The 27,373-nt window shown below is 37.2% G+C and overlaps 1 protein-coding gene across 2 annotated transcripts in view; it reads left to right on the forward strand.

Annotated features, from left to right (window-relative positions):
- Positions 1-20,586: 20,586 nt before the first annotated feature.
- The window catches only part of LOC101891715 (apoptosis-stimulating of p53 protein 1), a 348,817-nt gene continuing 342,030 nt past the window's right edge, over positions 20,587-27,373 (forward strand). Inside the window, exon 1 of one of the 2 annotated variants that reach the window (XM_059120087.1) lies at positions 20,587-20,882. The gene's annotated coding sequence lies outside the window, so the exon portion shown is untranslated. Of the gene's footprint in view, positions 20,883-20,903; positions 21,431-27,373 lie in introns of those variants that run through there. The other variant, XM_059120088.1, reaches the window with a different exon arrangement.

Consider the following 27,373-nt stretch of genomic DNA (forward strand, 5'->3'; position numbering starts at 1 on the left):
CAAATTTCGAACTTACAACTTTTTCACTTGTTAACTTTCCCATAGCTCGTAAAAGTTTACCCTTCATTATTTATAGCCATTCTTAAATAAAATTAACACAAGTGCACCTGATGTTTCATTTGTCCCCTATCCTTTGGATTTTGGTGATTACACTCAGACACACACATACCTGTTTAAATGGCAGAACCGCGGAGGGGATGGTGTATTTGCATGTAATCCCTGCAAGAAGTGATAGAAAATCCATATGCCATAAATATGACTCCAGCGACAAGATAAATTTACAGTAGCTGGCAGCCAACATTACTTCACCTCTGCCTCCCCATTCAACGCTCATCAGCGAGTTCTGCAAAGTCTATGTATCTTTCAACAACAAGTGGTCCTGCATATTTAAAGATTTTAATCGCTTAGCTTTAGTTAACCCCCTCCATAGTTCCCGTTTATTAAAGATTTGACCAGTTGCCGTTATAAAGTTTGCAATAAATCACCAATACCGTTAATAGTTTTAGCCGACATATCTAGGCATTAAGATAAGGACACTCAATGAAATATGTACATTTCGATATTCAGAAGTTTTTCCAAAGAAGACAACACAGCACACACTCCGGATTGTGAACAATGCCTTTTCACACATTTGTGCGCACACATACACAAGATTACATTATCGTGTGTAAAATACACACACATATGTACAGACGTATGTGCGTAAATTTAATATAGAAACGTTTGCCTACATACCGTTGCCAAGTGGCGTGGAGTGCCTAGATGTCTAGTCGCTTTAAGTGTTCTTTAGATAGAGAGAGAGTGAAGCAGGGAAAATACGTTTAAATTTTAAAAGATTTGACAGGATTAGCTTGATAAGGTGATTTTTATACCCTCCACCTTGAAATGGAGGGTATATTAGCTTTGTCATTCCGTTTGCAACATCCCTAAATATTCGTCGTAGACCCCATATATTCATAATCAGCATAAAATTCTAAGTCGATTTAACGATGTCCGTCTGTCGGTTGAAATCACGATACAGCCCACATTATTTGACGTAGAGCGTCAAAATTTTACAGAACAATTTGTATTGTGTTTAGGATGGTTGGCATTAAAAATGAGATATACCGATCCATGTTTTTGTATAGTCCCCATATAACGGTACCTCTCGATATTCGGTATTTCGATGTTTTTGCCACATTTTTCGACGGATTTGTCTAAAAAATGGTATTTGAAGGTCATAATGGGATCTAGCTCGTATGGCAAAACATTGTATGCATAGGTCCACATTTTCGTATAGTCACCATATAACAGTGTCTCCCAATATTCAGTATTTTGAGGATTTTCGCCACATTTTTTTTCGCGGATTTGTCTAAAAATTGGCATTTGTAGGGTATAATGGGGTCTAGCTCGTGTGGCGAAACATTGTATTTATAGGCCCAAGTTTTGGTATAGCCCCTATATAATGATACCTTTCGATATTCGGTATTTTGTGGATTTTCGCAACGTCTTTCCATGGATTTGTCTAAAAATTGGTATTTGTGGGTCATATTGGGTTCTAGTTCCGGTGGCGAAACATTGTATGTATAGGTCTACGTTTCGGTATAGCCCTCATATAACGGTACCTGCTGATATTCGTATTTATAGTTTATAGTGAGTTTTAGCCCGGTGGCAGAACCTTGAATATTTAGTTCCACGCTTTCCAATATCGCACATATAACGATACCCACCGATATTCGGTATTTTGATAATAATTTTGATATTTTAAAAGATTTGATAGATGACAATCCTTGAAGTATAAAATTGTCTATGGACCTCACACACCGGCCTTACTCACTTTATGGTTTTTCGATTAGTTTAGCTGCATTATTTAAAGGGTCTTACCGGAATATGAAGTTTATAATGAAACCCTCTTGAATGCAGATACTTTTATATAAAAATGTTTCTTTAGCCTAAGGTGGAAGATATTAAAAGTTCGGCCCGACCGAATTTAATGTTTTTTATTTCTAATGAAATAAAATAAACCCGGTTAATGATTTCTTTTAAAATTCAAGGCAATTTGCCTATAAGGACCATGTCACGAACTAGATTTTTCTGGAAAAGGAAATACAGGGTAAGATGAAAAAACTGCAACCAACTTCAGACTGCTGTCATTTAAGCTACTCGTTTGACAGCTATTAAAATTATTCCAGTGACAGCTCATTACATTGTTTACCAGCGTACAAAAGCATTTTGGTAAGAATTTTCCAGAAAAAAAAAATTCGTGATGGAATTCAAGTGTGTGATAGTTTCATAGCTAGAAGTGGCTATCGTTAGAGCACTCCAGCATTTAAATATGAATAAGTCTTTTGTGTCTCGTACCATCGCTCTTTACCGTGATACTGGTAGCGTAGCCTGACGTCAAGGAAGTGGACGGAAGAAAACAGCAACATCAGCAGAAATGGTTCGAAAAGTAAAGAAGCGACATGATCGAAATCCACATCGCAGTGGCCGAAAAATGGCTCGCGAGCTAAACATATCGCAAATATTGAAAAATTAGCTCGGGGTAAATCCATTGAAATTCCAAAAAGTGCAAGAACTTACACCCCAACAGAAAGAAAATAGACTCAAAAGAGCTAAAGAGTTGCTACGCTTGATCGAAAGTGGTGAACTGCCGAATTTGGTTTCTCCGATGGGAAAACATTCGTTGTCCAGCAGTTTGTAAACAAACAAAATGATTGTGTTTACTTGCCAAAGAGGTCAGCTAAAAATATGCACCTTCGGTTGGTCACCAGAACTCAAGGTCCGGCCATGGTGAAGGTGTAGGCCGCCATAACAGCCGATGGTCGTACTCCGCTCGTATTAATCGACAGTGGCATCAGAATAAATTCCGAATATTATCGCAAAAATATTCTGGAGGGTGTATTACAGCCTTAGGCACGCAAACATTTTGACCGCACACCTTGGACATTTCAACAGGACTCAGCACCATCGCACTCAGCACGCGCCACCCAAGAATGGTTACAAAATGAGGTTCCTCGCTTCGTTTCCAGCGCTCAATGGCCACCAAAATCTCCGGATACCACTCCGTTGGACTTTTGTGTCTGGAGTATTTTGGAAAGCAAGGTTGGCACTAAAAAATACCAAAGTGTCGATCACATGCCAAAGGTGACCAATTCGAACAAATCTAAACTTATTTTAAAATTTTGATGCTATTTCCAACATTTTTTGTTTCATTCAATAGAATTAAACAAGTTAAAAAGCAGTAAGTTCGGCCGGGCCGAACTTTTAATACCCTCCACCATTTGCAACGAATTTGGAAATTTTCAAAAAATAAAATCCTTAAAAAATTCTGTTTAAATTTTAAAAATACCTAATATAGCCGTTATTTTGGGGTCTATACGACGTGGACATACATAGGCATTGTTTGTCATAAGCCATTACCATATTCAAATTCGAAACTTGAAATAAACGGTGAATAATGTCGCTAAAATCATCAAAATACCGAATATAGGGAGGTACCGTTATATGGGGGCTATACGAAGACCTGGACCCGCACAGACAATTTTCTGTCACAGACTGTAGTTCCCATAACGAACTTCAAATACCAAATTTGAAACAATTCCCGTGAATAATGTCGCTAAAATCATCAAAATACCGAATATCGGGAGGTACCGTTATATGGGGGCTATATGAAAACGTGGACCTACATGGCCCATTTACGAACTTAACCTGCCTACTGGAAAAATAAACATGTGTGCAAAATTTTAGCCACCTATCTCAATTCATTCGAAAGATATCGTGATTACAACAGACAGACGGACAGACAGACAGACAGACGGACATCGCTAAATCGACTTAGAATTTTACGCTGATCAAGAATATATATACTTTGTTGGGTCTGATATGAGTATTTCGAGGAGTTACAAACGAAATGACAAAGTTAATATACCCTCCATAGTATGGTGGAGGGTATAAAAATAGTGTTTGACGTTGTTGCAGTTTTTTACCTCACCCTATAATTTAATATAGAGACCTTATTTATTGAGAACGCATATCTAGGGTTCAATAATGTTCCTAAATGCTCTTTAAAAAACAAAACTGAATAATTTTTTTCAGGTTATATATTTACGAATTCCTCGGGCGATATTTAACATAAAGTGTCCTTTGAAACCGCTTTAGTATATATTTTACCTCCCTGAAACACCTAATTTCGGATAAAATTAATACACTGTTTCCATTCATCTTGCAAAAACAACAACTCCTGATGAAACTCCTGAGTACACACACACATGTTAATAAATATTAAACATATGCCACTTTTTTAGACACATACACCCACCCAAGTATATGCTCCTAAAAGATTTAGCGATTCAGACACATAAACCATTTATTCTGCCAAATGTTGTAATTTAAAGCTGATACAGCCATTCCCGGCGGGAACGTGTTCCAAAGAGATTTTGAGTTCATTTTGAAAGTGAGATAAGCAATTTTGATAGGCTTAAACACACAAAATGTTATTAACATTCTCACGTAAGACGTCAAATTGAAAATTTATAAAACTGCCAGCTAAGCAACAGGTGAGTGAGATATTAAAGGGAAATATTTCATTTTTTTATGAAAAAGGAGTTTTTTTATACCGCCAGCTATTTGGCTACAGAGAGTAAATATCATTTGATACGGCCAAAACGTGTCTCATCAAAATAACGGTTTTAAACTCTAGGTCTCTTGGAACCAAATCCATTTCAGGACATTTGGAGTCTATCTAGGGATGTTCGTTTGTCTGGCTGGGATACTCTCGAAGAGAGTATCCGATTTGATATAAACTTAGTACATCGCAATATTGTTATGGAACTCAGATCGAGTTCGGAGATGGTAAATATCGGTACACACCTTATGGTACCCCTCACACAAAAGGTCGACATTTTCAAAAAAAAAAAATATTTTACTGCACAGAAAGAGAAAAAATAATCCGAGTTTGCTCCAACTTTGCATATCCAATTATTTGCATCAGTGCTAAGTCAGGTACGAAAATGGACAATATCGGTCCATTTGGAATAATTATAACTCTTATATAATGTGATGTAGGTGTCCGATTTTCTTTAAATTACACACATCACAATATTTGTATTAACCTAAGGTCTGGTGTGAAGATGAGATATATTGGTTCACTCCTTCCTCCCCCACAAAGGGTTAAAATGAAAAGCTCATGAAATGGAAAATTAGCATCCGATTCCATTCAGACTTAGCACATCTCAATATTTCCATCAACACAAGATCTGTTGTAAAGATGGTAGAGATCTGGTACCTCCCCAACAAAGGGTCAAAATTTTGAATAACAAAAACGATCATAAAATCTAACGCTCTTCATATTTCACACATCCTATTATTTACAAGATCTGCTGTGAAGACGCAATATATCGGCCCACTCCTTCTGGTACCTCCCTGCCAAATACAAACATTTTGAATATTCATGAAGGCTATAAAACGCGAAAGTAACATCCGATTCCATTCAAACTTGGCACATATCAATATTTCCATCAACGCAAGATCTGTTATAAATATGGTACAGATCGGAGAATTTCTTCTGGTACCTCCCCCACATAGGGATCATGATTTTTGATAAACAAGACACTTAAAGAAAGCGAAATAAGCATCCAACTCTCTTCAAATATCAGACATCCAAATATTTTTACTAACGCAAAACTGTGGTGAAGAGGAGTATATCTGCCAACCCCTTCTGGTACCTCACCCACAAAGGGTCACAATTTCTACTACTTATATCTTTATCGCAATTTATGATTTCGCATAAAATTCCATGTTCGATTTCCTTGAAATTTTGCAGATATCAATATTTTTATCTGTCTTAGATGAAGTATAAAAATGGCATACTTTGGTCCGCTATATAAGTTACCACACGCATATTTTTACATTTTCTAAAAATTTGCCAATATCTCATATAAAGTATAGAAATTAGTCGATACAGTCCAAATCTGGCACATTGTAATATTTTTTATCAGTCTTAGGTTAGTCACGAATTGGTCTTTATTGGCCAGCTGCTTCGGATCATTCCCCCTAAATGGTCAATAGTTTGAATAATCATAACTCAAGGCTGGGGGTATAAATCTGTCGGCAAAACTGACTGATACTATTTTTCTTGTTAAGTGAATGAAATTGGCTCATGAAGCCGAAATCGGTCGACAATTTCATTTCGGTCCACAATTTCAGTTAAAACCGCATTTCAGGTATTTTGAAGGATTTGACCACATTCTTCAACTGAATTTACGATCCAAATTTTCCGTTTTCCGGTAGTATTGGCTTTAGCTTATATTTTGGCTTCTCATTTCTACAGGGAGATTTTTGGTCAAGCCACCGATGTTTAGTATTTGAAACAATTAAGTAAGGGCTATAGTCGTGCGGGACCGACCATGTGATACCCTACAACACTACAATATGTTAGAATTTTAAATAAAAAATTTTAAAAATATCGAATATAGCCGTTATATTGGGGTCTATACGACGTGGACCTACATAGGCATTGTTTGTCATAAGCCATTACCATATTCAAATTCAAAACTTTAAATAAACGGTGAATAATGTAGCTAAAATCATCAAAATACCGAATATAGGGAGGTACCGTTATATCGGAGCTGTGCGAAGACCTGAACCAGCATAGACAATTTTCTGTCACAGGCTGTAGCATCCATTACGAACTTCAAATGCGACATCGCAAACAATTTCGGTGGGTATTGTACATAAACTCGTCAAAATACCGAATATAGGGAGGTACTGATGTATGGGGCCTGTACGAAGACCTGGGCCTGCACAGAAAATTTTCTGTCACAGACTGTAGTTCCCATTACGACCTCTAAATACGTAATTTGAAACCATTTCGGTAAATAACGTCGCTTAAATCATGAAATACCGAATATCGGGAGGTACCGTTATGTTTGGGGCTATATGAAAACTTGGACCTACATAGCCAATTTACGAACTTAACCTACTGGCAAAATAAAAATATGTGCAAAATTTTAGCCCTCTATCTCAATTCGTTCGAAAGATAGTAATCACGTTATCAGACAGACAGACAGACGGACATGGCTAAGTCGTCTTAGAATTTTACGCTGATCAAGAATATATTTACTTTGTTGGGTCTGACATGAGTATTTCAAGGAGTTACAAACGGAATGACAAAATTAATACAAAGACCTATGTCTTTGATTAATATTCCTCTATGGTATGGTTGAGGGTATACAAAGCCAGAAGTTAGCCTTTTGTGTATTTCGGATATCACCTGTAAGTAATGCTGGTATTTTTTCACACAATTGTAGTGGTCCATTCTCCCCGCTGTCCCAAAGTCTAACTTCATGCGAGATTTTGTGTCCTTCGGTTTCTATTTCTTACCTTTATAGCGGCTTCCCCAACCCCTAAATATATTGCGGACATCTTTCAAAAACCATAGGTCTAGGCCTTCTGAGCCTAACCCTACCCTTGTGAACATTTTCCTGAGGATCGGACAATAATTGCAATCTGCAATAATAACCCAACCGGTGTTGTAAGGTGAAAAAATATAACAAAATATATACTTCAATATTATAAGACAAATTGAAAAAATCGCATGCGACAAAAAATATGAAAAAATACGTCACAAAATACTACAAAACCTATATTAACATCATTATTGGCATCTTTTGTAATTTTTTTAGATTCTATACCTTTATGCTAAGGGGGGCATTCTGAATTGACAAAATTTCTCAAAATCGGTCCAGCCATTCTTGAGATATAAGCATTCTGCCGAACATCTCCTTCCTTTGTTTATACACATTGCATATATTTCGCTATATATATACGATATATTTACTATCGGCATCTACGTAACGGTCAGAATTGACCTGTTCGTCTATTTTTGTTTTCGCGGGGATTAAAAATGTTCGCGGTTTAATGGAAATTTTGACTTTTCTTTAACACAAACGTTATGGTCTATTTTACCCACTAAATATTATCCGATGACCACACAAATTGGAAGGCTTCTACCCGGCCATAAGCTCTAGCCCCTTGCTAACTTCCGCTTCGATTGGTCTATAATTGCGACATGTAGAGCAACTGCAAAATCAGGAAAATTTTTATTTGTTTTTATACCCTCCACCATACTATGGAGGGTATATTAACTTTGTCATTCCGTTTGTAACTCCTCGAAATACTCATGTCAGACCCAACAAACTATATATATTCTTGATCAGCGTAAAATTCTAAGTCGATTTAGCGATGTCCGTCTGTCTGTCTGTTGTAATCACGCTATCTGTTGAATGAATTGAGATAGATGGCTAAAATTTTGCACACATGTTTATTTTTCCAGTAGTCAGGTTACCTCCCGATATTCTGAATTTTGATGATTTTAGCGACATTATTAACCGGAATTGTTTAAACTTTGGTATTTAAAGTTCGAAATGGATGCTACACCCTAAGACAGAAAATTGTCTGTGCAAATCCACGTCTTCGTACAGCTCCGATTTTACGATACCTCCCTATATACGATATTTTGATGATTTTAGCTACATTATTCACCGTTTATTTCAAGTTTCGAATTTGAATATGGTAATGACTTATGATGAACAATGCCAATGTAGGTCCTCGTCGTATAGACCCCAATATAACGGCTATATTTGGTATTTTTAAAATTTTAACAGAATTTTTTAATGATTTTATTTTTTGAAAATTTCCAAATTCGTTCCAAATGATGGAGGGTATTCAAAGTTTGGCCCAGCCAAACTTACTGCTTTTAACTTGTTATATTATGCTATCATCTCCAAAAGAAATATGGTTGTATTCTGGCCCTAGCCCCACATCCATTCCAAATTTCGTGAAGATTGGGCCATAATTGCGACCTGTAGAGTGATTAAAAATTAACATGGACAGACGGACAGACGGACAGACAGACATACCTAGCTAGATCGACTCAGCTCGGCGAGATAGGAAGATCCATACATACTTTCCTATGTGGGAAACCAATATTTCGAGGTGTTACATAATTTTTGTCCCAATCAAACTTATAATACCGCCAACACATAGTGTTGTAGGGTATAAAAATCTCGCAGAATTTATGAATTTTTAGCAATAAGTGTTCGAAAAAGGTTCATTTTACGATAGTGGCCATATGATACGTAACACCAGATGTTCTATGTCTAGAGGGACATATTGAATTGGAACGGTAGCATTTGCCTCTATTGGATTAGTATCCTTTTGACTTGTTGCTATGTAAAGTGTCTATTTTAACTCGACTTAACTCGTTTTATAAGATTTTTTGACTATTTTTCCCAAAAACTATAAAATTCAAATTTTTTTTTTTTCATTTTTGAGACGAAATAAATCGAACTTATTGGTAACTTCATGAATTATTACAACAAACTACCAACGACGACATCATGTTTTCACTGAACATTATGTTAACGAAATATCATTTGTTGTCCAAGTAGAAAATGCAATTCAATCGAATATGGAATAAATAAATAACATTATTTCATTGCGAATCATTGCAAAAGCGATGCAATTTTCCACTTTTCCCATCGATTTGGAAATAAATAGCATTTTCAGGATAATACTAACACACATGCATTACAAACACACACACAAACTGACAAATGTGCAGTAAATTTTGTTGCATTCATCCACTGAATATCTGCAGCTCGCCATACGAAACTGAAAGGGGGATTGGGAATACTTACAAGTTATTTGTAAACATCTGTACAATGATGGAAGATGTATACTCATGGGCGTTTGGATGTATGTATGCTGGAAATATTTGGGTAAACATGTTTATACCGAAGAAATGTATTTCTTAGAAAACGATAATGAAATTCGATAAATAAATTCAATTAACTATTAAAAGTTGGAGTATTTTTATAGCCTCCACCTTGGAAAGGAGGGTATATTAACGTTCTCATTCCGTTTGTAACATCCCTTAATATTCATTGTAGACCCCATAAGGTATATATATTCATAATCAGCATAAAATTCTAAGTCGATTGTCCGTCTGTCTGTTGAAATCACGATACAGCCCAAATTATTTGACGTAGATCGTCTAAATTTTGCAGAACAACTTGTATTGTGCCTAGGATGGTTGGCATTTTGTTGATTTTCGCCATATTTTCCCACGGATTTGTCTAAAAATTGGTATTTGTAGGTCATAATGGGATCTAGATTGTATGGCGAAACATTGTACGTACAGGTCCATGTTTTGGTATAGTCCTCATATAACGGTACCTTTCGATATTCAGTTTTTTGTTGATTTTTGCCACATTTTTTCACTGATTTGTCTAAAAATTGGTATTTGAAGGTCATAATGGGTTCTAGCTCGTGTGGCGAAACATTGTATGTATAGGTCTAAGTTTTGGTATAGTCCCCACACAAGGGTACCTCCCGATATTCGGTATTTGATGATTTTTGTCACGGATTTGTCTAAAAATTGGAATTTGTTGTCCATGATGGTTTCTAGCTCCGGTGGTGAAACATAGTATGTACAGGGTGAGATGAAAAAACTGCAACCAACTTCAGACTGCTGTCATATCTAAGTCACTCGCCCGACAGCTGTTAAAATTATTCCAGTGACAGCTCATTATATTGTATTTTGGTGAAATTTTTCCAAAAAAAGTTATTCGTGATGGAATTTAAGCGTTATAGTGTGATTTCTTTACATTTGGTTGGAAAACCACAAGTGGCTATTTTTAAAGCATTCCAGCATTTAAATGCGAATAAATCTTTTGTGTCTCGTACCATCGATCGTTACCGTGATTCTGGTAGCGTAGCCCAACGTCAAGAAAGTGGACGGAAGAAAACAGCAACTACAGCAGAAATGGTTCGAAAAGTAAAGAAGCGACTTGATCGAAACCAGCGTCGCAGCGGCCGCAAAATGGCTTGTGAGCTGAACATATTGCAAATATTGAAAAATGAGCTCGGGATAAAGCCATTGAAATTCCAAAAAAAGTGCAAGAACGTACACCGCAACAGAAAGGAAATAGACCCAAAAGAGCTAAAGACTTGCGTCGCTTGACCGAAAATGGTGAACTGCCGAATTTCAGAATACATGCTGATTATTATCGCGAAAATATTCTGGAGAGTGTATTAAAGCTTTGGGCACGCAAACATTTTGGCCACAGACTTTGGACATTCTAACAGGACTCAGCACTTAGCCCACCCAAGAATGGTTACAAAATGAGGTTCCTCGCTTCATTTCCAGCGCACAATGGCCACCAAAATCTGCGGATACCAATCCGTTGGACTATTGTGTCTGGAGTATTTCGGAAAGCAAGGTTGGCACTTAAGCAAGCAAGCGCTTTGCAGGGAATGGGCCAAAATAACGCTGAGCAACATTCGGGCAGCGTGTGCCGATTTCAATGGCCGTTCCAACGCAATAATTCGTGCAAAATGTTACCAATTCGAACAAATCTAAACTTTTTTTTAAAAATTGATACATTTTTTTGCTTTCATTCAATACTTTTACTGATACTTTTAAATGAAAATGTTTCCTTTACCTTAGGGAGGAGTGTATTAAAAGTTCGGCCCGGTCGAACTTAATGTTTTTATACCCTCCACCAAAAAAGGTATGGAGGGTATATTAAGTTCGTCATTCCGTTTGTAACTCATCGAAATAATCATTTTAGACCCAACAAAGTATATATATTCTTGATCAGCGTAAAATTCTAAGACGATTTAGCCCTGTCCGTCCGTCCGTCTGTTGTAATCACGCTACAGTCTAAACGAATTAAGATAGGAATCTAAAACTTTGCACAGATCTCTCTTTTGTCTGCAGGCAGGTCAAGCTCGAAGATGGGCTATATCGGTCCACGATATCGTATAGCCCCCATATAACGGTACCCCCGATATTCGGTATTTTGATAATGTTAGCCACATTTTTCAATGGAATTGTCTGAAAATCCACACAAGCAGTTCCTTGTGGGTACTTTATACCTCGGCAGAGAATTATCTATATAGGTCCACAATATCGTATAGCCTCCATATAACGGTACCCCCCGGTATTCGGCATTTTGATGATTTTAGCCATATTTTTCAATGGAATTGTCTTAAAATCCACACAAGTAGTTCCTTGTGAGTAATTTACCCCCTGAGAGAGAATTTTCTATACAGGTCCACGATATCGTACATCCCCCATATAACGGTACCCCCGATATTCGGTATTTTGATAATGTTAGCCACATTTTTCAATGAAATTGTCTGAAAATCCTTACAAGTAGTTCCTTGTGGGTACTTTATACCTCGACAGAGAATTATCTATATAGGTCCACAATATCGTACATCCCCCATGTAACGGCACCCCCCGATATTCGGTATTTTGATGATGTTAGCCACATTTTTCAATGGAATTGTCTGAAATTCAACAAAAGAAGTCCCTTGTGGGCATTTTACCTCCTCAAAAAGAATTGTCTATATAGGTCCACGATATCGTATATCCCCCATATAACGGTACCCCCCGATATTCGGTATTTTGATGAGTTTACCCACATTTTTCAACGGAATTGTCTGAAAATCCACATAAGGAGTTCCTTGTGGGTACTTTATACCTCGGCAGAGAATTATCTATATATCGTATAGCCCCCATATAACGGTACCTCCCGATATTCGATATTTTATGATTTGACCCACATTTTTCATCGGAATTGTCTGAAAATCCTCACAAGGAGTTCCTTGTGGGTACTTTATACATCGGCAGAGAATTATCTATATAGATCCACGATATCGTATAGCCCTCATATAACGGTACCCCCGATATTCGGCATTTTGATGTTTTTAGCCATATCTTTCAACGGAATGGTCACAAGGGGTTCTTTGTACACAAGGGGTTCTTTGTGAGCACTTTACTCCCCGACAGAGAATTCTCTATATAGGTTCACGATAACGTATGGCTCCCATATATCGGTACCCCGAGATATTCGGTATTTTGATGATTTTAGCCACATTTTCCAATCGTATTGTCTGAAAATCCACACACGGAGTTCTTTGTGAGCACTTTACCCCTGAAACGAAATTGTCTATATAGGTCCACAATATCGTATATACCCCATATAACGGTACTCCCCTATATTCGGTATTTTGATGATTTTAGCCACCTTTTCCAATGGAATTATCTGAAAATCCATACAAGGTGTTCCTTGTGAGTACTTTACACGCAGACATAGATTTGTCTTTATAGGTCCACAATATCGTATATTCCCCCATATATCGGCACCTTCCTATATTAGATATTTTAAAGATTTTAAAATAATTTTTATTGGATTTTATTTTTTGGAAAATTTTTTAATTCGTTCCAAATGGTGGAGGGTATTCAAAGTTCGGCCAGGCCGAACTTACTGCTTTTTTACTTGTTACTTGTTTTATTTGTTATACCCTCCACCAAAAAAGGTATGGAGGGTATATTAAGTTCGGCATTCCGTTTGTCACTCATCGAAATAATCATTTTAGACCCAACAAAGTACATATATTCTTGATCAGCGTAAAATTCTAAGACGATTTAGCCCTGTCCGTCCGTCTGTCCGTCTGTTGTAATCACGCTACAGTCTAAACGAATTAAGATAGGAAGCTAAAATTTTGCACAGATCTCTCTTTTATCTGCAGGCAGGCCAAGTTCGAAGATGGGCTATATCGGTCCACGATATCGTATAGCCCCCATATAACGGTACCCCCGATATTCGGTATTTTGATGATGTTAGCCACATTTTTCAATGGAATTGTCTTAAAATCCACACAAGTAGTTCCTTGTGAGTACTTTACCCCCTGAGAAAGAATTGTCTATACAGGTCCACGATATCGTATATCCCCCATATAACGGTACCCCTCGATATTCGGTATTTTGATGATTTTACCCACATTTTTCATCGGAATTTTCTGAAAATCCACACAAGAAGTTCCTTGTGGGTACTTTATGCCTCGGTAGAGAATTATCTATAAAGGTCCATGATATCGTATAGCCCTCATATAACGGTACCCCCGATATTCGGTATTTTGATGTTTTTAGCCATATTTTTCAACGGAATGGTCACAAGGGGTTCTTTGGAAACAAGGGGTTCTTTGTACACACGGGGTTCTTTGTGAGCACTTTACCCCCCGACAGAGAATTCTCTATATAGGTTAACGATAACGTATGGCTCCCATATAACGATACCTCGCGATATTCGGTATTTTGAAAATCCACACAAGGAGTTCCTTGTGAGTACTTTACACGCAGACATAGATTTGTCTTTATAGGTCCACAATATCGTATATCCCCACATATCGGCACCTTCTTATATTAGATATTTTAAAGATTTTAAAAGAATTTTTAATGGATTTTTTTTTTTTTTTTTTTTTTTTTTGAAATTTTTCTAATTCGTTCCAAATGGTGGAGGGTATTCAATGTTCGGCCCGGCCGAACTTACTGCTTTTTTACTTGTTTTTCGTTAAATTGGAAATTTCCAATTTCTATGTTCTACGGAACACATATCGAAAAATATTTTCTGAAAGCCTTCTATTTTATATACCCTCCACCATAGTAATCCCCCTCCACCTCATATAATGGTTGTTCCCAATATTGATAGAGTGGATACTAGAGTCTATGACAGAAAATTGTCTGTGGTGGTTCATGTTTTGGTATAGCCCTCATATAATGGTACCTTCCTATTTTCGGTATTTTGATGAGTTTAGCTACATGCTTCACCGAATTTTTCTTTCAAGTTTCACATTTGAATATTGTAGTGGCTTATTACAAAAGGACCTAATATAACGGCTACATTCGGTTACTTTGATGGAATTTCCAATAAGGATCTTCCAGAAGGTCTATGTATGTAAGATTAATAGGGTCTAATATTCTAGTTATAGAAGTCATTCATAATATTATCTAACCTTAGTGGACAGTCTTAACGTTTTCGGCCCATGGAGTCGCTTAAACTCTTCTATTTTTAAGAACCCTCTTACGGCCCTCTTGTATGTTAATAACCCCTTAAGGTGTTTTCTTCCTGGAGTTAGACCTATTAAAAGGAGATAACGCGAAGGCATTCTTTTAATTGAAGGCTTCCCATAGCTCTTCAATATATGAAGGATCTCTTACAGGTCTTCAATTATAGAAAGGATTCTTTATGTAATCGCCTTTTAAAAAGGTTCTATACTTGTAGATCCCATGTAGAGTTATAAAATGCCTTCTTGAAGAGTTCTTCTGTATATAGAATGTCTCTAAAAGTATTTTTTGGAAAGAATGCCTCTTGAAGATCTTCCATAAACGGCCTACTATCAATGGAACACTTCTTAAAGGATGTTCGCGTAAAATGACTTCTATAAATAGAGAACTTCGAAGGATATTCTATTAAAAGAATGCCTTTTCAGGGTCTACTATAGAAAAAGAAGACTTCTTAAAGGTCTTTTATACATTTAATAGTCTTTAAATCTTAGAAAATCATTCAGGATCTTTTATAAATAGAGAGTCTCTAATAAGTCTTCGCAAAGACCTACTTTTAAAGATCTGCCTACAAAAGACCTTTTGAAGGTACTTTATCTAAAGAAGTGCTCCTGCAAGTCTCTTGCTATAGACGACCTCTCAAAGATTTTCTATCCTTAGAAGACCTGTCCCATCAAATCCAAAGAAACCCCCTGTAGTCTCCCCAAAGAAGGATAGTTTACAGTTTCCAGAGGTATGTATTCGTACCCATATTCCTGAAAAGTATTTTTTTAGGGGACGGACCCGGATACCCAGATATTTGATCCAGGTCCAAGAATGAAAATACTTATCCAACAAGAGGTCACATGATGGGATTATTTAAAACGATTCGGGAGTTATATCAAAATTATAAGTTTTTTTGGAACCGGGTTTTTTAAAAATCTCCCAGAAGTCTAAAAGGACCTATTTTGGGAGAGCACGACATATATGCCAACTTAAAGTTGCAATATAAGCTATCTAAAATACTACAATATGTGTTATTATCTTTCCTGAGTCCAGAGATATAGATCTTTGAAGGCGGCCGGCCCTGCTTGACCCAATCAAAAAATTTGAGAGATTTGACTAAACCAGAGTTAAGCCGACATCTTAAGGGCCTTCAGCCTTACCGATCTTATAATTATAGATTTTCTAAAAATGTAGAACTTCTTAAATGTCTTCTATCAGAAGAAGATCTCATAAAGATCGACTATATATGCAAGGAATTGAAGGTATTCCCTTTATCCTTGATGCTTTAACATAGTATTCTTCTAATAGTCTTCTTCATTCGGAGCTCTTTTTAATTCTAGAAAATATTTTTCTAAAGACTAAATTTATTTTTTTTCTGAAAAAATTTAACCGACCGCCTTTGAGACAACTATTTAATTGTCTTTAACAAAACGCACAAGTCACTTGCCAAGTATGGCCACCAAAAAGTTCTTCTCAATAACAATGACAAGTTTATTTTCATACTTTTTTGTACCTTTCATTGCCAACCACTACAAAATTTGTTAGATGACCATGCAGTTTTGGATAATATCCAAATGCATTTCCAGACAAACTGTCTTTCGAAAATATGGTCGAATTTGGGCATTATAATGAGAAGCAATGCATAAAACACTCGGAAATATGATTTACAAACTCAGTATTTTCCTGTTTATTGACAATAATTGTTTTGGCTTCATAGTTTCCGAAGGCAAATGCAGATACTTCAATAGCCATTTGCTATTCATGCCAACATTTGAAGGTAGGCATTTTATAATGTATGCCGCCGCCCCACCTAACGAAAAGCTTTGTACTTAACATTATAAACGCATTGAATAAAAAGCTCCCCTATTAACGCCCAAATTTAGTGTAGGAAACCAATAATCCCCACACACGCAAGCTTTAGTAAAGGTGATTTTTTTCGTGTCTTGACTAAAAGCGAAGGTGTATTTTTCATTTCAATTTACAGAGGTCGCTCGACAAAATGCATTCAAAGACATAAAACTATAAAGATTGGACAAAATGCATATGGGCTTTAATTTTTACATCAGGTAATAGATGGCAGGCGACATAACAGAAATGCATTGGAAATTGTAGAAAAATATGTTATTCCGATATCGCCGAAAATTGGCGGAAATACGAGGAAAAAAATATGATAGACATGCTCTCAAAAATCTATTCCAGAGCATTTCCTTGTACATTGAATCGATAAAATCGAAATTTCTTTTATAATTGGGTAAACAATTTTCACAATAATATAGACTTGTTGTTGTCTATATATATATATATATATATATATAATGCCTACATCAGAATATCATTTTTTATATATTAATATATAATAATATATTAAGTTTGTCATTCCGTTTGTAACACCTCGAAATATACATTTTAGACCCCACAAAGTATATATATTCTTGATCAGCATAAAATTCTATGCCGATTTATCAATGTCCGTCCGTCTGTGGAAATCACTCTACCTTCCGAACGAACTGAAGTAGGTTGATAAAATTTTACTCAAATTTGTACTATGTCTGCAGGACTTTTGGTATTGAAAATGGGCCATGTAGGTCCATGTCTTCGTATAGCCCCCATATAACGGTACCTCCCGATATTCGGTATTTTGATGATTTTATCGACATTATTTACCGGAATTGTTTCAAATTTGGTAGTTGACGTTTTTAATAGATACTACAGCATAAAACAGAAAATGGGCCATGTACGTCTACGTCTTCGTATAGCCCCCATGTAACGGTACCCCCCGATATTCGGTATTTTGATCATTTTAGCGAGATTATTTACCGGAACTATATTCAATTTAGTATTTGAAGTTCGTGAAGTTCAATATTACAGCCTATGACAGAAAATTGCCTGTGCATTAATAACAGATTTTTTTCAAGTTTCGCATTTGAATATTGTAATAGCTTGTGACAAAAGTTGCCTATGCATGTCCACATCGTCGTATAGACTCTAATTAGGTATTTTCAAGATTTTAACAGATTTTTAAGGGATTTTATTTATTTATTTTTTTGAAAATTGTTAAATTTTTACCAAATGGTGGATGGTATTGAAAGTTCGGCTCCATATAACGGTACCTCCGATATTCGGTATTTTTGCATTTTTTCATGGATTTGTCTAAAAATTGGAATTTGTGGTTATAATGGGTTCTTTGCGTGTATAGGTCCACGTTTTCGTATAGCCCCAATATAACGGTACCTCCCGATATTCGGTATTTTGATGATGATTTTACCACATTTTTTCACGGATTTGTCTGAAAATTGGTATTTGTAGGTCATAATGGGTCCTAGTTCGTGCGCCGAAACATTGTATGTATAGGTCCACGCTTTGGTATAGCCTCCATATATCGGTATCTTTAGATATTCGGTATTTTGATGGTTTTTGTCACATTTTATCACGGATTTGTCTATAAATTGGAATTTGTTAGTCATAATGAGTTCTAGCTCCGTTGACGAAATATTGTATGTGTAGGTCCACGCTTTTGTATAGCCCTTTATAGCGGTACCTCCCGATATTCCATATTTTGATGATTTTTGCCACATTTTCCCACGAATATGTCTAAAAATTGGTTTTGGTGTTTCCATTACCCTAAGGTGGAGGGTATTAAAAGACAATTCTATGGTATAGGCTGTATTATCCATTACGAACTTCAAATACAAAATTTGAAACAATTCCGGTAAGTAATGAAGCCAAAATCATCAAAATACCTAATATCGGAGGGTACCGTTATATGGGGGTTATACGAAGACGTGGACCTGAGCAGACAATTTTCTGTCATAGGCTGTAGTATTCATTACGAAATTCAAATACCAAATTTGAAATAGTTCCGGTGCATAATGTCGTTAAAATCATCAAAATACCGAATATGGGGAGGTACCGTTATATGGAGGCTATACGAAGACGTGGACCTACATGGCCCATTTTCTGTCATGGGCTGTAGTATACATTATGAATTTCAAACAATTCCGGTAAATAATGTCGCTAACATTATCAAAATACCGCATATCGAGAGGTACCGTGATATGGGGGCTATACGAAGACGTAAACCTACATGGTCCATTTTCAATACCAAAAGTCCTGCAGACATAATACATATTTGATTAAAATTTTATCAATCTACTTCATTTCGTTCGGAAGCTAGAGTGATTTCCACAGAGGGACATATAGATAGACGGACGGACATTGCTAAATCGACATAGAATTTTATGCTGATCAAGAATATGTATACTTTGTGGGGTCTAGAATATATATTTCAAAGTGTTACAAACGGAATGACAAAATTAATATAGCTTCCATATAATCAAAATATCGAATATGGTGGATATACGATATCGTGGACCTATATAGACAATTTTTTTTCAGGGACTAAAGTACTCACAAAGAACTCCATGTGTATAATTTCAGACAATTCTATCGAAAAATATGGGTAAATCATAAAAATACCTAATATCGGGATTTACCGTTATATGGGAGCTATACGATAACATTAACTGATATAGCCCATATTCGAACTTAACCTGCCTGCAGAAAAAATACTTATCTGTGCAAAATTTTAGCATTCTATCTTAATTCGTTTTGACTCCAGCGTGATTAGAATTTTACGCGGATCCAGAATATATATACTTTGTAGGGTCTATCAGGAGTATTGCAAGGAGTTACATACGGAATGGCAAAGTTAATATACCCTCCATAGAATGGTAAAAACAATATTTTAGCATTTTTTATTAGCTTTTAAAATCTCGTATCAATAGTGACATTCCTAAATGTAAAGGATTTTAGACGCAGTTTTTATTACCCTTTAATACGAATTTCAAAAAACCCCTCTTTTTCTCAACCCCTCTCAACAACAGCTACCAGTACGCCAAATTTCAAGATTCTAAGCATAGTCGTTTTTTCTGGATTGTTACGTTCTTAATTATCAGCGGCTTTTGTCACAACTTCATGCCATTTCTAATGGTTTCTTCAATCTTTTATAATTTTACAACCACTTAATACAATTTACCTCGCCTGGCGTACAAATACCGTCTCTCATTACATTTACGTTTGACTAACTACCCAATAAGAATATTCTAGTCTCATCCACGAAACGACTTTGTTTACAGAACCATTATATCTTTCAGATAATTCATTGGCAGTAGTTGGTAACACCATCCATGGCAATAACAACAAGAACTTGTAAATTCAAATTGTTAGAGCGAGACAGAGCTATCGACCACTCAATTCTGGCCAGGTAAATGAGCTCAAGTCTACACACGGCCGACACAGTTGTGGAGAAGACGCCACACACACCTGTATGTATGATTGTTTGTTGGCTCTCGCTCTCATCGGGCCAAGAGAAATGTTTGGTTAGGTAAGGTAAAGGTAAGATCTCACCGTTTGTTAATGAGAAGCCGGAAAATGTGTGTGTTTGTTGGTGTTGACATGATACCCTAAAAGAGTTGTTTAGCCATTCACCCACCTTTGTGTGGAGTGAGAGCGAGAGAGTGCAATTTGATCGTTATTTTTCAAAAAGTCATTGTGAGAAGAGTGTCAACACCAACAGGGGAGCTAAACAGGTGATCAACAAAGAGCATTGTTGTCGCATTGGTGTTGGTCAGCATTGAGGTAAACACTTTCGTGTACCGTGAGTATCTCTCCATGGAGGATTAGCCAGCCCAGAGGTTAGTTTTTAAAAGAGTTGTTTTAACTCTGGACGTGTATTTTTTCGAATAGCGGAAGTACGGAGTGCCAAATAAATTGTGTTTAACAAAAATCTTGGGAAAAAAGAGAGAAATTCAATTGGAAATTATTTTAAAAGGAAATCATTTCAAGAAAAGTGTTGAGAAGTGGAAATTTATGTTGTGCAATTTGAAAATGTTTGGAAAATCTAGAGTGAAATTCTGAAAGAATTAATTGAAAAGAAAAATTGTGGAAGTGTTAAATTTTTTTTTGGAAGCCATTACCTCCGGAGCAAATAAAGTGTTGATGTGTGAGTAAAGCTTTGCTGAGTTTACATTCTTTTTCTCCGGCCGCAGTGAAAGAATGGATTTATTGTTTTAAACAATAAAATTATAACAAGAAGAAATGTATTAAACCCCCCCTCTCAAAATGAAATGGAAGAGAGTGCGGTAAAACAAAGTGACAAAAGAGAATAGAAAAAAAATGAAGAAGAAAAATTAATTAATGAAGAAACCATTCGTTTCCACTCCAACCTCAAGTGGAGCTTGTGAACGAATGCAGAAAAAAAATATTTTTTTTAATGTTAAGATATTGCAAAAATAAAACGCCACTTCTTGGCTTGGCCTTTGATCGAGTAGCATTGAGGGTAGCTGGGAAAGAAAATGGAAATAATAAAACATCTGCAAAAATTAAAATCTCATCAAAGATAATTTCAAGAGTACTTAATTTGGCTCGGAGTACCACTAGACGGACACCTTCGACGTGCCGCAATTGAAATAATTTTTTTTCTCGGCAAGCCGCCTCCACCCCTGCCAGATCATTATTGCCCCAGTCTCCACACCGCTGAAATTGCTTTAAGTATGTATCCCACGAGTACTTTAAACTTAAAATGAAAATTATATGAAAATCAAAGAAAAAACTTCACAAAATTGTCTACAATTGTCAATCTGGCTGGCTAGCTGGCCTGTACTCTGCAGTATTGAAAGCCAGTTTCTTCATTTCATCCAGCCAGCCAGCCATCCATCTTGTGGCTCAACATTTATATGTCATTTCTCAAAAAGCCAATTGCAAGCATTTATCCTCAACGAAACCAAAAAAATAAAATTGTAATGGAAAAAAATCATAGCAAACCTCAGAAACAAGCTCCAACATCCATTGACCATCAACGGTATAAACGTGATTTTTGTTGGGTTTCTCAAGCGTCAGCAGCTACAGCAACGACGACAAAATGAACAAAACAAACGCGAAATCTCATGAAATGATGCTGCCGCTGATGATGATGCTGGTAACAAAATATAGAGAGCAAAGAAGATGCCATGAAACAGATCTACAAGAAAATTTATAAAAATAATAAAAAGTTTCGCCATAGCCAAACTTTGCAAGGCTATGGCGAAACTTGTGGGCGCTCTACGAAGAGGGAAGCCTTGAAGGTTTTATTTTATATTCAAAGGTGTTTAATTTATTGAGGTTTCTTTAAAAGGTATCTATAGGTGATGATCTTTTAAAGGTCTTGGGCACATGGAAGACCTCTCCGTACCAAGAAAGACCTGTTCAATTCCTCCTGTCTATAAAAAAACCTCTGGAATGTCTTCTTCCATAACCGATCTCTGGTCTATAGAACATGTCAGAAATGTTTTCTGTTCAAAGAACCTCCCAGTAAGGTCTTGCGTCCACTGAAGACTTTAGAAAGGTCTTTCCACAGAAGCCTTCTAAGAGGTTTACTATCATTAAAGGCTTTTGGAAGGTCTTCTGTCCATAAAAGCCCTTTGAAAAAAAATGTTCTCGGAAGACTTTCTGTCCTATTAAATTTCCTGAGCCCATAGAAGACGTCTGAAACATCACATGTTCATAGAAGACCACTAAAGGTCCTTCTGCCCTTGCGATGTAATTAAATACCATCTATAGATCTTCTGTTCATAGACGACCTCTGGATGGTCTTCGGAATGGTCTTTTGTCCATATTAGACCAGTTAACTTATAAGTTATATTTTTTTGACCTTCTCTCCATGGAATACATCTAGAACCTCCTTTGTCCGTTTTGTAATTATAAAGGGTTCCAGTTCATGGAAGTCTCTTTTCAAGTTTTGCGGTCCATTAAACTAATCTAAAGGAGCAGGTTATTTCAAGGTCCTATGTCTATCGAATCATTTTTAAAGGCCTTGGGCACATGGAAGACGCCTTATATGTATCCACTCCAAAGAAGTCCTCTTTAATTTCTGCTGTCCATTGAAGACCTCTGGAATATCTTCTAGCATAGCCGATCTCTGATCCATAGAATATGTCAGTATGGACTGTTGTTCATAAATCCTGTGAGTAAGGTCTTTCGTCCTGCGAAGATCTCAGAAGGGTGTTCTTTCCACAGGAGACCTCTAAAAGGGCATCGACAGGCGAAGGCCATTTTAGGGTCCCCTATCAATCGAATAATTTTTAAAGGACTAAGGCACATGGAAGACCTCTTAAATGTATTCATTCCAAAGAAGACCTGTTAAATTTCTGATGTCCATGGAAGACCTCTGGAATTTGTTCTTAGCCAATATTTGTTCTATGGGACTTGTCAGAATGGTATTTTGTTCACAGAAGTTTTAAGAAAGGTCTTCTTTCATAGAAAACCTCTCAAAAACCTCTTTGATGTTCCTCCGTCTATAAAATACCCCTCAGAGAATTGTTGTTTCAGAAGACTACTAAAAGGTTTTCCATCCATAGAATACATGTGATATTTCAAGAAACTTGAAGAACATCTTCTGTCCACAGATGACCCCTGGAAGTCTGTCTAAGTTAGAACTAATCATTGCCAAACGATTCAGAAAGCCTTCATTCACTTAGTACAAATCGTAGAGAGATGTGTTCTTAGATTAAAATGTTGCCTACAACTCCCTTTCTAGCCTACGTTTGCTCGACTCAGACCTTTCGGGAGAAAATCTGTCTAACCCTCTAGGACAGCCTTTCGAAGTCATTTCAACAACAATACAAAATTTATTTAATTTTTTTCCTTTCGGGCATTCTTTATATGCCTGGGAAGCCAACTTCTTACACAGAGAGAAAAATCTGTTCCTGTCGATCCGAATAATTTTTAGCGATTTAAAATTTGATCGCTTTGAACCGAATAAGGAACAGTTATCTTATAAACAGGCCTCTAAAAAGTATTTTGTCCCTACAAGATTTTTTTAAGGTTTTCCATTCATAAAAGACCGCTCAAAGAATACTTGTTCAAAGAAGACCTCTTCCTTCTGCTCACAGATGACCTCTGGAAGGTCTTCGGATCGCACTTTTGTCCATATTAGACTTTATAAACTTTTTGTTTCCCAAGCAGACCTATAAAAGATCGACTCTACAAAAAATGGTCTTAGAAAACCTCGATCTTCTGTCCATGGAATTCCTCTGAAATCTCCTTTGACCATATCAGACCTCTGATATGTCATAACTCTTTCTATAATTTTTTGGCCACCTCTATTTTAACGATTTTCCATCTATAGAAGTCATATTAAAGTTCATCTCACGTAAGGGATCTTTTTAAAGAAAGATCTTCTATAGGTCTGCTGATCATAGAAAAAACTCGAAAGGACTTCTGTATGTAGGAGGCCTTAAAACCTTTTTCCAACAGTAGAAGACCTTCCAAAGGTCTTATAATCCTAGACAGTCTTATTAGATATATTTTCCTCTACATTGCTTCCTTCTATTTTTGTGCCCTCTTAGATTGTCATTATGCTGAGAAAATGCTTCGCAACCAACCATACCCTCCACTCCTTGCATAGGGTGCATTAAAATAAATAACTCCCAACAACAACAACAACATTGAAAATCTGTTCAATATTATTGGCCATTTTGGGGTTATTGTGAATTTCCATTTTAGAGTAATTTTCTTACCAGTTTTCCTGTTATTGATGCTCTTTGTTTGGATGACGAAGTAAAAGCAATTTTGTTGCTTTTAGAGCATCCCGAAACTAGTTGCATGAGAAACTGGATGGAAGCAAAGCAATAATAGCAGCAGCAGCAACAGCTAACAGAATGGATAAATAACCCGATCCATCTCCATCCTGTGATTTGGTCAAGCAAAGCAATTTACTGTCATTGCAGCAGAATAGCCTCGGAAATCTTAAAATATTTATTGATGGAAATTGTAACTTTTTATTTTACATCAAGTCACGATTTGAGACAAATTACGTTCTGTGTCGTCCTTCAATGCATCAATTGATCTGATTTTTTTCGCGCGGTGAAGTGTGGGTAATAAATTATTGGGTCCTAACGACCTCAATTCAAGGTAATTTGAACATATTTTTCAAATATTATTGAAGCTATTTAGAAAATGTGACTTTTTAATGAAACCTTTTGAATATTTTCCAACTAAGTTGCAGAGCAGTTTAAGTACATTGGTTGATGAGCGTAAAATTCTAAGACGATTTAGCCCTGTCCGCCTGTCCGTCTGTTGTAATCACGCTAGAGTCAAAACAAATGAAGGTGGAAGCTAAAATTTTGCACCGATCTGTGTTTTGTCTGCAGGCAGGTCAGGTTCGAAGATAGGCTGTATCGGTCCCCATATAACGGTACCCCCGATATTCGGTATTTCGATGATTTTCCGATGATATTCCGCATTTTGAAGCTATCGGCCAAAATTCATCAATAGTTCATAGTGCGTACAGGGTTGTCCATATTCGACGGACCCATCTGGCAACGCCATAACTTTTGACAGAGATGTCACATCGCTTCAAACGCGGTATTTGAAGCGTCAATCCAAGCAGATTCTTACCATGAACCAATACACGCAACGCGAGCGCTTTGAAATTTTGCATTCAACAGAAGAAGTCAATTGTGAAAACTCAACGTGCTTTTAAAACATTAAAAAATGTGAGAAGTGCGCCTTCTAAGAACACCATTAAGCGTTTATACGAAACATTTTCGACTGGTAAGGCTCTTTCTAATCCGAAGAGGCCATATAAAAGTCGACCAAGGCGATCGGCCGAGAATATCGCTGCCGTACGAGCCAGTGTTAAGAGGTCCCCAAGATCATCCCAAAAACGCCGTTCTCAGCAGTTGGGCATGGCTCGGTCCACTTTACAACGGATTATTCGCATTGATTTGCATTTGTTCCCGTGCAAAATTCAATTGACGCAAAGAATGTTGCCTGCGGACAAGCCTCGTCGATTGGAATGGGCCCAAAGAGTCATGGGTCCGTCGAATATGGGCAACCCTATACATACTTACCACGTTGACATAAAAGTGCCCCAATAGGTATATTTTTTGACCCACTAAAGGGTAGAATTCTCCCCTTCCTGAGAGGAATTCCAATTTTTTTATTGATTGGCATAATTAAAATTCTCTCTTACTTAAATGCGATAATATAAATCTAATATGACGAATTGACTTCAGAGATACTTGGGAATTCAGTTTCAGTAGGAAATTGGTGATCGGAAATTCGATGTTAACGCCGGTCGGCTAGTGTCGCGGTTTCTTGAAGATTCTTATATATTCTTGAACCATGATGTATGGACGTTGAATGTCCGGGTATGACGATGATGATCTTCGGGTTGTAGACTATTTGTAAATAGTCTGAAATTCTGGTTGTTGTTGTTGTAGCAGTAGTACATAACCACATTTGTATTCTGCTAATCTGGTTCAAACTCCAGGTTTAAAAATTCGGTTACTTTAACAGGCTGTAGCCAGAGATCTTGTGGAATGAGTTGGGTAGTTTTGGCTATGCAATAAAAGAAGTCCACCGTATTGTGCGGGCCTGTATCACACGTCGGGCAGACATCACACACATCTTCGTGAATTCGTGACCAATACGAATAGACACGACTACACCATCCTGAACGTAATTGCTCCAAAACTACTCTGGTTTGTCTAGGCAGTTGGCGTTCTTAAGCTGCAATGGATGAGGGTGAACTCAGAGGACGGCATTCATCCATAAATTGCCGATAGCATCTGCGACTGCGTCGGTATGAATGCCACTCAGACCAGCCTGATAGGCTTCTTGATCTAGAGGCTCTCTCTTATAGTGTTGGAGGGAGCCCATGTTCTTCTGCCATGTTCACGCCTGGGTGGGGAAGTTTTATTTACCATATGATGTTTGGGATGATTCTTACGGTAACACCCAAGCAGGTACTGCAACGAAAGCATATGATTATTCTGACGTAACGGAAGGACTTTCGACTCCTCATGTAGATGGTCCACTGGTGTCATGAGGAGGCACCCAGTCGCAGTTCTCAGTGCAGCATTCTGGCAGAGGTGGATGAGCTTTCACTGCGTAGCACTTGCATTCGCAGACCACAGTGGAGCCGCATAGTCGACCACAGACCGACCTATCGCGTTATAAGAGGTCAACAAGGTTTTCTTTGTCTGCACCCCAAGACGGGTAGCGCCTTGAGGACCTTGTTCCTACTTTTCATCTTGTATATAGCTGTGGCGTGATCAGGTGACTTGAACATACTGTCAAATGTGGCCCCTAGAGACTTGGGGTAGTTTGTGGTCGGTATTAAATTTCTCTTAACCTGCGCATTCAGCTGTATTCTCATCGCCGCAGACCATGTGGTAAAGAGTGTGGGCATTGATTTTGTGGCGGATATTTTCATATTCCTCGCGTGGAAGTATGCTGCAAGCTCCGCGAAATAGTGATTCAACCTTTTACATATGTCATCGACCAATGGGACCGGCGCCATGATCGTCGCATCCGCATACGTTACGATCTCTATTCTATTCTAATAAACAGTTCCGAAGATATCACCCCACCTTGGGGAACTCCCTCTTTCACTCTACGGGCTTTGGACTTCTTGTTCCGGAATTCCACGTACTACTGGCATCCACACAT

Source organism: Musca domestica, unplaced genomic scaffold (genome assembly GCF_030504385.1).
Source record: "Musca domestica strain aabys unplaced genomic scaffold, Musca_domestica.polishedcontigs.V.1.1 16, whole genome shotgun sequence".
NCBI lineage: Eukaryota > Metazoa > Arthropoda > Insecta > Diptera > Muscidae > Musca > Musca domestica.